This window comes from Mesoplodon mirus (assembly GCF_964341445.2).
Source record: "Mesoplodon mirus genome assembly, chromosome: X".
Taxonomy (NCBI): domain Eukaryota; kingdom Metazoa; phylum Chordata; class Mammalia; order Artiodactyla; family Ziphiidae; genus Mesoplodon; species Mesoplodon mirus.
This window is the reverse complement of record NC_138981.1, coordinates 132,712,790-132,727,106: the sequence shown is the minus strand read 5'-3', so window position 1 is coordinate 132,727,106 and position 14,317 is coordinate 132,712,790.

The window sequence follows — 14,317 nt, the reverse complement described above, 5'->3', positions numbered from 1 at the left end:
GATCACTATGTAAAAAGGGTAGAAAGCTACTTTGGGGCTAAGAAGGAGTTTGTCCCCATTACAGGGCCTCTCTCCAATGAGTAGCCAATGAGGGCTTTTGCTGTACACAATTTAGGAACTATTGGTTTAAGTGTCTCCAAAATGTGTTTTCATAATTTAAAAGAAAAGAAAAATAGTTATCCACCAAATAAACTTTTCCTGGAAGTATGAAGCAACTTTCCTCTTTTCATCTGAGGTACGATTTTCATCTGTGGTAGTGTTTCAATTTGCACAGCTTGGAGCTCCTCTGCAATCATTTATCTCTTTTAAACACTCTTATCACCAGTGGCGATTAAGCACACTTGACTTCATAGTAGCAGCTTAAGTCGAGTTGGACAAATATAACTAGCTCATGTCTTTTTCATTCCCATGCATCAACCTCAGAATTTTTCTTTTTTTTTTTTTTTTTTTTTTTTTTTTTTTTTTTTTTGCAGTATGCGGGCCTCTCACTGTTGTGGCCTCTCCCATTGCGGAGCACAGGCTCCGGACGCGCAGGCTCAACGGCCATGGCTCACAGGCCCAGCCACTCCGTGGCATGTGGGATCTTCCCGGACCAGGGCACGAACCCGTGTCTCCTGCATCGGCAGGTGGACTCTCAACAACTGTGCCACCAGGGAAGCCCAACCTCAGAATTTTTAACTGGCATTCTTCATGGTGAAGCGGACAACGGCTGACCTTGTGCAAAGGTTCACAATTTCTTTTTTTTATAATTAATTAATTTATTTATTTAATAGATCTTTATTGGAGTATAATTGCTTCACAAGACTGTGTTAGTTTCTGTTGCACAACAAAGTGAATCAGCCATATGCATACACATGTCCCCATATCTCCTCCCTCTTGAGCCTCCCTCCCTTCCTCCCTATCCCACCCCTCTGCGTCATTGCTGGGCTCCTTTATTTTTATTTATTTATTTTTTAAGTATTTTAGAGTAGTTTTAGGTTTATCGTAAAATTAAGAAGAACCTAGGGGTAAAACGGGAATAAAGACACAGACCTAATTGAGAATGGACCTGAGGATATGGGGAGGGGGAAGGGTAAGCTGTGACAAAGCGAAAGAGAGGCATGGACATATATACACTACCAAACGTAAGGTAGATAGATAGTGGGAAGCAGCCGCAGAGCACAGGGAGATCAGCTCGGTGCTTTGTGAACGCCTGGAGGGGTGGGATGGGGAGGGTGCGAGGGAGGGAGATGCATGAGGGAAGGGATGTGGGAACAGATGTATATGTATGACTGATTCACTTTGTTATAAAGCAGAAACTAATAAAAAAAGGTGAAAAAAAAATTAAGAAGAAATATAGAGATTTCCCATATACCCTCCCACACACATGCACAGCCTCTGCATTATCAACATCCCCCTCCAGAGTGGTACATTTATTACACCACTGAACCTATGTTGACACATTATTATCCAAAGCCTATAGTTTACATTAGGGTTCACTCTTGGTGTGTATTCTATGGTTTTGGACAAATGTGTAATGACATGTACCCATTATTACAGTGTTATATAGAGTATTTCCATTGCCCTCCAAATCCTCTGTGCTCCATCTATTCATCCCTCCTACTTCCTACCCTCTGGCAACCACTGATCTTTTTATTGTCTCCATAGTTTTGCTTTTTCCAGAATGTCACATAGTTGAAATTATACAGTATTTAGCCTTTTCAGATTGGCTTCTTTCACTTAGTAATATGCACTTATGCTTCCTTCATGTCTTTTCATGGTTTGATAGCTCATTTCTTTTCAGTACTGAATAATAGCCATTGTCTGGATGTACCACAGTTTATTTATCCACTCACATACTGGAGGATATCTTGGTTGCTTCCAAGTTTTAGCAGTTATGAATAAAGCTGCTATAAATATTAATGTGTAGATTTTTGTGTGGACACACAGTTTCCAACTACTTTGGGTAAATAAGAGGGAGTATGATTGCTGGATTGTATGGTCAGAGTATGTTTAGTTTTGTAAGAAATCACCAAACTGTCTTCTAAAGTGGCTGTACCTTTTGCATTCCCACCAGCAATGAATGAGAGTTCCTGTTGCTCACATCCTCACCAGCATTTGCTGTTATCAGAGTTCTGGATTTAGGTCATTTTAATTGTGTAGTGGTATCTTGTTGTTTTAGTTTGCAATTTCCTGATGACATATGATAGGGAACATCTTTTTGTATGTTTATTGCCATCTGTATATATTCTTTTTTTAACATCTTTATTGGAGTATAATTGCTTCACAATTTCTTATAGGAGAGCTTTTGAAACAGGAAGCACCCACACTGGGCAGGCAGCTCAGGATCCAGAGCAAAACTTTGCCATTTCACTTGCTCACCCATTGTATTCACAAACCTTTTATTAAAAAAGTCAATACTGCTGACTTGAAAGTGATTCTGCAGCTGAGTGTTTTTAATGGCTAGAAGGGCCATTTGAACGTTACTCTAGACTTGGGAATAATTGAAGTTGAATAATAGTTGTTCACATTTTGTCTGACAAACAACTTAGGGGAAAAACTTGGTACAAACACTGAAAGAAATGCATTGCTAGTGGTTACTGTATTTTAGTAGATGGTTTAATTTACTTGGATTCAGCTAAATTTACATCATCTGTATTCATTACAGTGAGTCCAACTGAATGAATATCCTAATAACAAATACTACAAGGTCTAAGCAGCTGAACTTTCTAGAGATTTCAGGATTCGCTAAGAAATCATTGCTAATATTTCCCCCTATCATTAAGAACTCATTAAAGAACTATGCTCTATTTGAAAAATTCACCAGCTGATTTTTTCAAATAAGTAATTGTTTGGAAATGGACTAGGTAGTTCTGCTAGAGACATGAAAGACTCCATATGCTTTCTTAACCAACAAGAAATGACTTAGGCACTAGGGAGACCTTACTCAGTGCCAGTTTTAAGTGACATGTACATTTGACTTGAAAAATCTTTTTATGGGTATATAAAAGTGCACATTATCTTACATCAGTACAACTGAAGAGTGTTTAATTGAAGGTAATAAAAAGTACACTTAATGGCCTGCTCTCTAAATTTATTTCAAGGAGAAAAGAAGTTATGCTTCATATAAGACTCTGTGAGGGCCACCGGTCGCCCCCACCTCCGGGACCTGTGGGCAGGGCCTGCGCGAGATGCCCACATTTAAAAACAGGGCCCTGAGAAGGTGACTCATGCCCGGAGGAAGATGGCGGAAGAGTAAGACGCGGAGATCACCTTCCTCCCCACAGATACATCAGAAATTCATCTACACGTGGAACAACTCCTACAGAACACCTACTGAACGCTGACAGAAGACCTCAGACCCCACAAAAGGCAAGAAACTCCCCACATACCTGGGTAGGGCAAAAGAAAAAAAGAATGAACAGAGACAATGGGATAGGGACGGGACCTGCACCAGAGGGAGGGAGCCGTGAAGGAGGGAAGGTTTCTACACACTACAAGCCCCTTCACGGGCGGAGACTGCAGGTGGCGGAGGGGGAAAGCTTCGGAGTAGCGGAGGAGAGCACAGCAACAGGGGTGTGGAGGGCAAAGCGGAGAGATCCTGGCACAGAGGATCGGTGCCCTCAGGCACACACCAGCCCGAGAGGCTTGTCTGCTCGGCCGCCAGGGCGGGCGGGGCTGGAAGCTGAGGCTCGGGTATCGGCTTTCAGTCGGAGCGCAGGGAGAGGACTGGGGCTGGCGGCAGGAAGAGAGCCTGAAGGGGTTAGTGCACCACGGCTAGCCCGGAGGGAGTCCGGGGAAAGGGTCTGGAGCTGCTGAAGAGGCAAGAGAGTTTTTTCCCTTTTGTTTCCTGGTGCGCGAGGAGATGGCATTAAGAGGGCTGCTTGGGGAAGCACCGGAGACAGGCGCGAGCCACGGGTAAGGCGCGGACCTCGGAGATGGGCGTGGGACGCTGGGGCTGCTGCCGCCGCCACCACCGCCGCCGCCGCCACCGCCGCTAGGCCTGTGTGCGAGTGCGGGTCACTGTCTGCCCCGCCTTCCGGGGGGCCTGTGCACCCCGCCACTGCCGGGGTCCCGGGACCCGGGAACAGCTTTCCTGGGAAAGCGCACGGAGCGCCACGGGCTGCTGCAACGTCACGCCGGCCTCTGCCGCCGCAGGCCCGCCCCACACTGCGCGCCCCTCCCTCCCCTCTGCCTGAGTGAGCCAGAGCCCCCGAATCAGCGGCTCCTTTAAACCCGTCCTGTCTGAGCGAAGAACGGACGCCCTCCGGCGACCTACACGCAGAGGCGGGGCCAGGTCCAAGGCTGAGACCTGGGAGCTGTGAGAGCAGAGACAGGGAAATCTCTCTGTGCAGCCTCGGAGGCAGCGGATTAAAGCTCCACGGTTCATTTGATGTGCCCTGCGTCTGTGGAGTGCATGAATGGACAGCGAATCGTCCCAAATTGAGGAAGTGGACTTTGAGGACAAAATTTAAGACTTTCCCCCCTTTTCCTCTTTTTACAACGAATTATCCCAAATTAAGGAGGTGGACTTAGAGAGCAAGATTTCAGACTTCTCGCCCTTTTCCTCTTTTTACAATGAATTATCCCAAGTTGAGGAGGTGGACTTGGAGAGCAAGATTTTTGATTTTTCCCCCTGCTCTCTTTTTGTGAATGTGTATGTGTAATCTTCTGTGTAAGATCCTCTCTGTATAGCTTTGCTTCCACCATATGTCCCAGGGTTCTATCGGTCCGTTTTTTTTTCAATAATTACTTTTTAATTTTAATAAAGCTACTATATTTCATACTTTATTCTGTTTTACTTTACCTGCTCTTTCTTTTTTTCCTACCTTCCCTTCCTCCCTCCCTCCCTCCGCTCCTCCTTTCCTTCTTTCTTTTTCTTTCCTCCCTCCCTCCCTCCCACCCTTCTTCTTTCCACTTTCTTTTTCTTTCCTTCCTCCCTCCCTCCTGTCTTTCTTTCTTTCTTTCCTTCCTCCCTCCCTCCCTCCCTTCTTCCATTCACTCTTCCTTTTGCTTTCATTCCTCCCTCCCTCCCTCCTTTCTTTCCTTCTTTCTTTCCATCCTTCCTCCCTCCCTCCTTTCTTTCTTTCTTCCATCCTTCCTTCCTTTCTTCCCTTCTTCCTTTCTTTCCCTCTCTCTTTCTTTCTTCTACTAATTCTTTCTTTCTACTTTTTCTCCCTGTTATTCTGAGCCGGGTGGATGAAAGGCTCTTGGTGCGGCAGCCAGGAGTCAGTGCTGAGCCTCTGAAGTGGGAGAGCCAACTTCAGGACACGGGTCCACAAGAGACCTCCCAGCTCCACATAATATCAAGCAGCGAAAATCTCCCAGAGATCTCCATCTCAACAACAGCACCCAGCTTCAGTCAACGACCAGCAAGCTACAGTGCTGGTCACCCTATGCGAAGCAACTAGCAAGGCAGGAACACAACCCCACCCATTAGCAGAGAGGTTACCTAAAAACATAATAAGGCCATAGGCACCCCAAAACACACCACCAGACGTGGACCTGTCCACCAGAAAGACAAGATCGAGCCTCAACCACCAGAACACAGGCATTAGTCTCTCCCACCAGGAAGCCTACACAACCTACTGAAACAACCTTAGCCACTGGGGACAGACACCAAAAACAACGGGAACTACGAATCTGCAGCCTGCAAAAAGGAGACCCCAAACACAGTAACATAAGCAAAATGAGAAGACAGAAAAACACACAGCAGGTGAAGGAGCAAGATAAAAACCTACCAGACCTAACAAATGAAGAGGTAATAGGGAGTCTACCTGAAAAAGAATTCAGAATAATGATAGTAAAGCTGATCCAAGATTCTATTTCCAAGATCCATAATCTTGGAAATAGAATAGACAAAATGCAAGAAACAGTTAACAAGGACCTAGAAGAACTAAAGATGAATCAAGCATCGATTAAAAACACAATAAATGAAATGAAAAATACTCTACATGGAATCAATAGCAGAATAAGTGAGGCAGAAGAACGGATAAGTGAGGTGGAAGATAAAAGAGTGGAAATAACTGCTGCAGAGCAAAATAAAGAAAAAAGAATGAAAAGAAAAGAGGACAGTCTCAGAGACCTCTGGGACAACATTAAATGCACCAACATTCGAATTATAGGGGTTCCAGAAGAAGAAGAGAAAAAGAAAGGGACTGAGAAAATATTTGAAGAGATTATAGTTGAAAACTTCCCTAATATGGGAAAGGAAATAGTTCATCAAGTCCAGGAAGCACAGAGAGTCCCATACAGAATAAATCCAAGGAGAAATACACCAAGACACATATTAATCAAACTGTCAAAAATTAAACACAAAGAAATCATATTAAAAGCAGCAAGGGGAAAACAACAAATAACACATAAGGGAATCCCCATCAGGTTAACAGCTGATCTCTCAGCAGAAACTCTACAAGCCAGAAGGGAGTGGCAGGACATAATTAAAGTGATGAAGGAGAGAAACCTGCAACCAAGATTACTCTACCCAGCCAGGATCTCATTCAGATTTGATGGAGAAATTAAAACCTTTACAGACAAGCAAAAGCTGAGAGAGTTCAGCACCACCAAACCAGCTTTACAACAAATGCTAAAGGAACTTCTCTAGGCAAGAAACACAACAGAAGGAATATACCTACAATAACGAACCCAAAGCAATTAAGGAAATGGGAATAGGAACATATGTATCAATAATTACCTTAAATGTAAATGGACTAAATGCTCCCAGCAAAAGACACAGAGTGGCTGAATGGATACAGAAACAAGACCCATATATATGCTGTCTACAAGAGACCCACTTCAGACCTAGAGACACATACAGATTGAAAGTAAGGGGATGGAAAAAGATATTCCATGCAAATGGATATCAAAAGAAAGCTGGAGTAGCAATTCTCATATCAGACAAAATAGACTTTAAAATAAAGACTATTAGAAGAGACAAAGAAGGACACTACATAACGATAAAGGGATCGATCCAAGAAGAAGATATAACAATTGTAAATATTTATGCACCCAACATAGGAGCACCTCAATACATAAGGCAAATACTAACAGCCATAAAAGGGGAAATCGACAGTAACACAATCATAGTAGGGGACTTTAACACCCCACTTTCACCAATGGACAGATCATCCAAAATGAAAATAAATAAGGAAACACAAGCTTTAAATGATACATTAAACAAGATGGACTTAGTTGATATTTATAGGACATTCCATCCAAAAACAACAGAATACACATTTTTCTCAAGTGCTCATGGAACATTCTCCAGGATAGATCATATCTTGGGTCACAAATCAAGCCTTGGTAAATTTAAGAAAATTGAAATTGTATCAAGTATCTTTTCCGACCACAATGCTATGAGACTAGACATCAATTACAGGAAAAGATCTGTAAAATATACAAACACATGGAGGCTAAACAATACACTACTCAATAACGAAGTGATCACTGAAGAAGTCAGAAAGGAAATTAAAAAATACCTAGAAACAAATGACAGTGGAGACACGATGACCCAAAACCTATGGGACGCAGCAAAAGCAGTTTAAGGGGGAAGTTTATAGCAATACAATCCCACCTTAAGAAACAGGAAACATTTCGAGTAAACAACCTGACCCTGCACCTAAAGCAATTAGAGAAAGAAGAACAAAAAAACCCCAAAGTTAGCAGAAGGAAAGAAATCATAAAGATCAGATCAGAAATAAATGAAAAAGAAATGAAGGAAACGATAGCAAAGATCAACCAAACTAAAAGCTGGTTCTTTGAGAAGATAAACAAAATTGACAAACCATTAGCCAGACTCATCAAGAAAAGAAGGGAGAAGACTCAAATCAGTAGAATTAGAAATGAAAAAGGAGAAGTAACAACTAACACTGCAGAAATACAAAAGATCATGAGAGATTACTATAAGCAACTCTATGCCAATAAAATGGACAACCTGGAAGAAATGGACAAATTCTTAGAAATGCACAACCTGCCAAGACTGACTCAGGAAGAAATAGAAAATATGAATAGACCAATCACAAGCACTGAATTTGAAACTGTGATTAAAAATCTTCCATCAAACAAAATCCCAGGACCAGATGGCTTCACAGGCGAATTCTATCAAACATTTAGAGAAGAGCTAACACCCATGCTTCTCAAACTCTTCCAAACAATATCAAAGGACGGAACACTCCCAAACTCATTCTACGAGGCCACCATCACCTTGATACCAAAACCAGGCAAGGATGTCACAAAGAAAGAAAACTACAGGCCAATATCACTGATGAACATAGATGCAAAAATCCTCAACAAAATACTAGCAAACAGAATCCAACAGCACATTAAAAGGATCATACACCATGATCAAGTGGGGTTTATTCCAGGAATGCAAGGATTCTTCAATATACGCAAATCAATCAATGTGATACACCATATTAACAAGTTAAAGGAGAAAAACCATATGATCTTCTCAATAGATGCAGAGAAAGCTTTTGAGAAAATTCAACATCCATTTATGATAAAAACCCTGCAGAAAGTAGGCATAGAGGGAACTTTCCTCAACATAATAAAGGCCATATATGACAAACCCACAGCCAGCATCGTCCTCAATGGTGAAAAACTGAAACCATTTCCACTAAGATCAGGAACAAGACAAGGCTGCCCACTCTTAGCACTCTTATTCAACATAGTTTTGGAAGTTTTAGCCACAGCAATCAGAGAAGAAAAGGAAATAAAAGGAATCCAAATTGGAAAAGAAGAAGTAAAGCTGTCACTGTTTGCAGATGACATGATACTATACATAGAGAATCCTAAAGATGCTACTGAAAAACTACTAGAGCTAATCAATGAATTTGGTAAAGTAGCAGGACACAAAATTAATGTACAGAAATCTCTGGCATTCCTGTACACTAATGATGAAAAATCTGAAAATGAAATCAAGAAAACACTCCCATTTACCATTGCAACAAAAAGAATAAAATACCTAGGAATAAACCTACCTAAGGAGACAAAAGACCTGTATGCAGAAAATTATAAGACACTGATGAAAGAAATTAAAGATGATACAAATAGATGGAGAGATATACCATGCTCCTGGATTGGAAGAATCAATATTGTGAAAATGACTCTACTACCCAAAGCAATCTACAGATTCAATTCAATCCCTATCAAACTACCACTGGCATTTTTCACAGAACTAGAACCGAAAATTTCAAAATTTGTTTGGAAAAACAAAAGACCCCGAATAGCCAAAGCAATCTTGAGAACGAAAAACGGAGCTGGAGGAATCAGGCGCCCTGACTTCAGACTATACTACAAAGCTACAGTAATTAAGACAGTGTGGTACTGGCATAAAAACAGAAAGATAGATCAGTGGATCAGGATAGAAAGCCCAGAGATAAACCCACGCACATATGGCCAACTTATCTTTGATAAAAGAGGCAGGAATGTACAGTGGAGAAAGGACAGCCTCTTCAATAAGTGGTGCTGGGAAAACTGGACAGGGACATGTAAAAGTTTGAGATTAGATCATTCCCTAACACCATACACAAAACTAAGCTCAAAATGGATTAAAGACTTAAATGTAAGGCCAGAAACTATCAAACTCTTAGAGGAAAACATAGGTAGAACACTCTATGACATAAATCACAGCAAGATCCTTTTGGACCCACCTCCTAGAGAAGTGGAAATAAAAACAAAGATAAACAAATGGGACCTAATGAAACTTCAAAGCTTTTGCACAGCAAAGGAAACCATAAACAAGACCAAAAGCAACCCTCAGAATGGGAGAAAATATTTGCAAATGAAGCAACTGACAAAGGATTAATCTCCAAAATTTATAAACAGCTCATGCAGCTCAATAGCAAAAAAACAAACAACCCAATCCAAAAGTGGGCAGAAGACCTAAATAGGCATTTCTCCAAAGAAGATATACAGACTGCCAACAAACACATGAAAGAATGCTCAACATCATTAATCATTAGAGAAATGCAAATCAAAACTACAATGAGATATCATCTCACACCAGTCAGAATGGCCATCATCAAGAAATCTAGAAACAATAAATGCTGGAGAGGGTGTGGAGAAAAGGGAACACTATTGCACTGCTGGTGGGAATGTGAATTGGTACAGCCACTATGGAGAACAGTATGGAGGTTCCTTAAAAAACTACAAATAGAACTACCATATGACCCAGCAATCCCACTACTAGGCATATACCCTGAGAAAACCATAATTCAAAAAGAGTCATGTACCAAAATGTTCATTGCAGCTCTATTTACAATAGCCAGGACATGGAAGCAACCTAAGTGTTCATCGACAGATGAATCTATAAAGAAGTGTGGCACATATACACAATGGAATATTACTCAGCCATAAAAAGAAACAAAACTGAGCTATTTGTAATGAGGTGGATAGACCTAGAGTCTGTCATACAGAGTGAAGTAAGTCAGAAAGAGGAAGACAAATACCGTATGCTAACACATATATATGGAATTTTAAAAAAATGTCATGAAGAACCTAGGGGTAAAACGGGAATAAAGACACAGACCTACTTGAGAATGGACTTGAGGATATGGGGAGGGGGAAGGGTAAGCTGTGACAAAGCGAAAGAGAGGCATGGACATATATACAGTACCAAACGTAAGGTAGATAGATAGTGGGAAGCAGCCGCAGAGCACAGGGAGATCAGCTCGGTGCTTTGTGACCGCCTGGAGGGGTGGGATGGGGAGGGTGGGAGGGAGGGAGACGCATGAGGGAAGGGATGTGGGAACAGATGTATATGTATGACTGATTCACTTTGTTATAAAGCAGAAACTAATTTAAAAAAAAGACTGTGAATACACACACACACACACACACACGCACGCAGATGTACTTCACCTACTGTCCATCAGGGGACTAATAGGAAAGAAGAAAAATTAGGTCTTCTGATGACAACGAAGTCTTTTGGTGAACTAGTAATGTAAAATAATGATATAGGATTTGTTTGCACACAAGAACGATGTTTGTAAATCTGAGGATTTTATCCCCTTGTCTAAAAGTTTGATATAGTAGTTGTTACAGTTATAGTTATCCAGGCCCTATGTTTTAACAATTCAACTCAGTAAGTTCACTGTATAAGCATATCTCATTTACTCTATTATTTACGTTGATGACCATGGTAGACATTCTATATATCAGTGTGTGTGTGTGTGCACTCATATGCGCATGTGTGTGTTTCTCCAAATAATGGTGAACAAATTCAGATAGCTCTAATTATTGGACACAGTTAAGAGAAAAGCAATTCACTAACTCTTAGAAAGAAGTAACTAAGGTAACATAAGTTGCTTCTCATAATGTGCAAAATCGTTTATGTTTTACTTAGTCTAGCCTTATTAAATTTTCTTTCTCCTGTAGAGCTAGAACTAATGTCAGTAGCATCCCCTTTCTGCAGCTTTTGGAGCATTGAGCTAAGGGGTTAGCTAAGTTGAGAATGCAGAGGCCTGAATGAGTTCTATAAAATGAAGTAACTGCATGCTGTGTAGGATGGCAAATTGAAGCAATCTTAAGATGGGTTTAGGAGGATACAGTATGAAGCCAAGGGCTTGGATTCCTGAGAAGATCAAGGGAAAGAATCAAAATGGGTGAATGTGAGGGCACAATGATCTGGAAGAATACCAGTACTAAGATGCCTTTGGATGAGTTTTTCCTTTCCTCTAAGCCAGTGGAGTGTGTGGGTGAATCCCAACAGTGCCGTACTCAACCCTGACTATCTCTATTATCTTGGGTAATTGAAAGCCATCTGCATTGGGGTTCTTTACTTTCCCATTATAACCAAAGAATCTATGCAAAAATTGCCTAGCTGTAGTCCGAAGAGACTCAAAATGTTCAGCACTTATTGGGTAAGATCTCCCAGGATTTGCTCTGAATAATCACATCAGGTGGTCCAGAGTAGAGCCCTTATAAAATGTTTTCTGAAAATCCCCAAAGTCTCATAACATTGAAATTACAAATCTCTGTTCTGTGTTATTTTAGACAGAACATATCCTAAATATCAAAGCTTTAAAAAATACCTCCCAAATGAATTTTTAAGGTCTGAGAGACAGGACAGAGTATCTAGAACTAGCATACAGAAATTACTAAAGACGTTTGATAAAAACTGACTTAACTGGTCATGCAATTGAACTTTTAGTTCTGAGAAATTAAGCATATTGCAGAAAATGCTTTCATATAATCTTAAAGATGTCAAATCCATTGTCTTGTAAAAGGGCTTTAGTAATTATATGTCAGTCTTAAGAAAATCAGTTCTACCAGTTTTGAGAAGATTCTATTTCAGTGTCTAATGATCCTCGTTATTATAAGACTTTTCATTATTTAAACTTCAATCCTTCAAATCACAAGTTAAGCCTTACATTTTTTCAATCCTACCATGTCCTCTCAATTTTTTGTGGATTTTTAAAAATGCAGCTAATATCAATCATAACTAAGGTTTGTAAAGCATTCATACATCCATTATCTTATTAAATCATAACAACCCTGTGATGCAAGTACTGTTATTATCTCAGTTTTACAAGACATGGAACTGATGATGATATACTTTCTTCAAAGTCACATCTATCATGTGGAGGAGCCACTTGCTCAAAAATTCTAGTATATATGATGAGAGGGGCAGTGACATAGTACTTCAGCAGTGATGCCACTTCAAGTCATCTGTTCCCAGGACTTTACTCTGATGGGGAACGCCCTCCTACATGATAATAATAGCTACCACTATTTTCCAGGCAACATTCTAAGCATTTAATATGTATATTAACACAATCCTCACAGAAACCTTAATGTAGTTATTATTATTATCCCTATTATACAGATGAAGAAACTGAGGCTCAGAGGTGAAGTAAGTTTTCCAAGGTCACACAAGTAAGCAGGCAATGTCAGGATTGCAATCCAGGTAATCAGGCTCTGGAGTCTGTACTCTATCGTTGGCATCATACTGTCAGCCAATAGAACTGAAGGAGAATCACTGGGGCTATACCTGGTTTAGCAATCTAATTTCTGCAATCATGGCCTTAACTTTGGTTAACTAATCTGATGAGCTATTGAGTTTTATTGATCATCCTACGTGCCTACATGGCATGTCAAAAAGTCCAATTAGGCGTTCCTTCAGTGTCAAAGAAGACAAAAGTGAAAAAGTCGTCTTCATACTCACCCCTCTTTACTCTTTAGAATATTCACAGGACTTAATCAGGGGCTTCTTTCAGTTCACAGGTATAGGGAAAAGCCTGTGTCATTGAGCAGCTAACTCTAAAACCTCCAAATTCAAGCAAGGTCTCAGACACTTATCACGGGGGAAAGACCTACATGGGAAGGAAATGAGGTTCCCCAAATCTTCAGATGTGTTAGATGCTAAGTGTTAAAATAGACATGAAAATTATCTTTAAAATTAAACAGTTTTTAATTGAAATCAAGGAAACCCAGCCCCTCCTCTGGCTTCTGAAGGGGAATACTTCTTTCCCATTCCTGAGCAGTGGCATTTGGGTTAATGGAAGACTGAGCATTCTCATCTTCTGGCCTTCTCACACCCTCTTCCACAGGGGAAAAGTGACTCAAGGTGATCTGTGAGTTGTTAAGAAGAGCCCAGATCTGGGAGGTCAAGCTCCTTTCCACGTCGTCCTTTTGGAAGAGAGATGCTGCAGGAAGCATCTTTGCATGACTAGGTCTTTTTTTTTTCCTTTTGAAAGAAAAAGTCAAGTTCCCTATGTGTATTGTCATTGTGTGTGACCCTTGAAGGTCTTCCTAGAAGAGTGAGACAACCCATCAACTGGTCGAATACAGCAGGGGCTGGGAACTTTTGGGCACCATGGGAATTTGAGACACCTCCCCTGCCTCCCAGCCCCATAATCCTGAAAATCATAACATTCTTGGGGAAATCTTGAACTTCAACAGGATATAGAAAGGGGTTTCAAGCCAATCTTATCCTGTTCTTAAAGTGAAAAGAGACCTTAGATGGACATCTGAAGCATATATATGACTTTCTGCAAAACTATCCTTTCAAACAGAATATTTTAAAGTGCTTTTTTATCATTTTTATAAGGGAGTATCAAGAATAACTATTGAATCCCAACTATCGTTGGGATTTAAATGTTATTACATGACAAATAATATATAACCCACAAAGGCATGTGACAAATTAAACATTTGCATGGGAGGGTGTGGTTCCTCACTGTGATTATCATATACATATGTATCTATATGTAATATCTATATATCTATATCTACATATGGTTATAGGCATATAGATATATAAAGAAATTTTGTGACATCTGTTGTCAGTCAGTTTGTTGTTTTGGTTTAGCTGAGAAGACACCTGTGGGACTGTTTA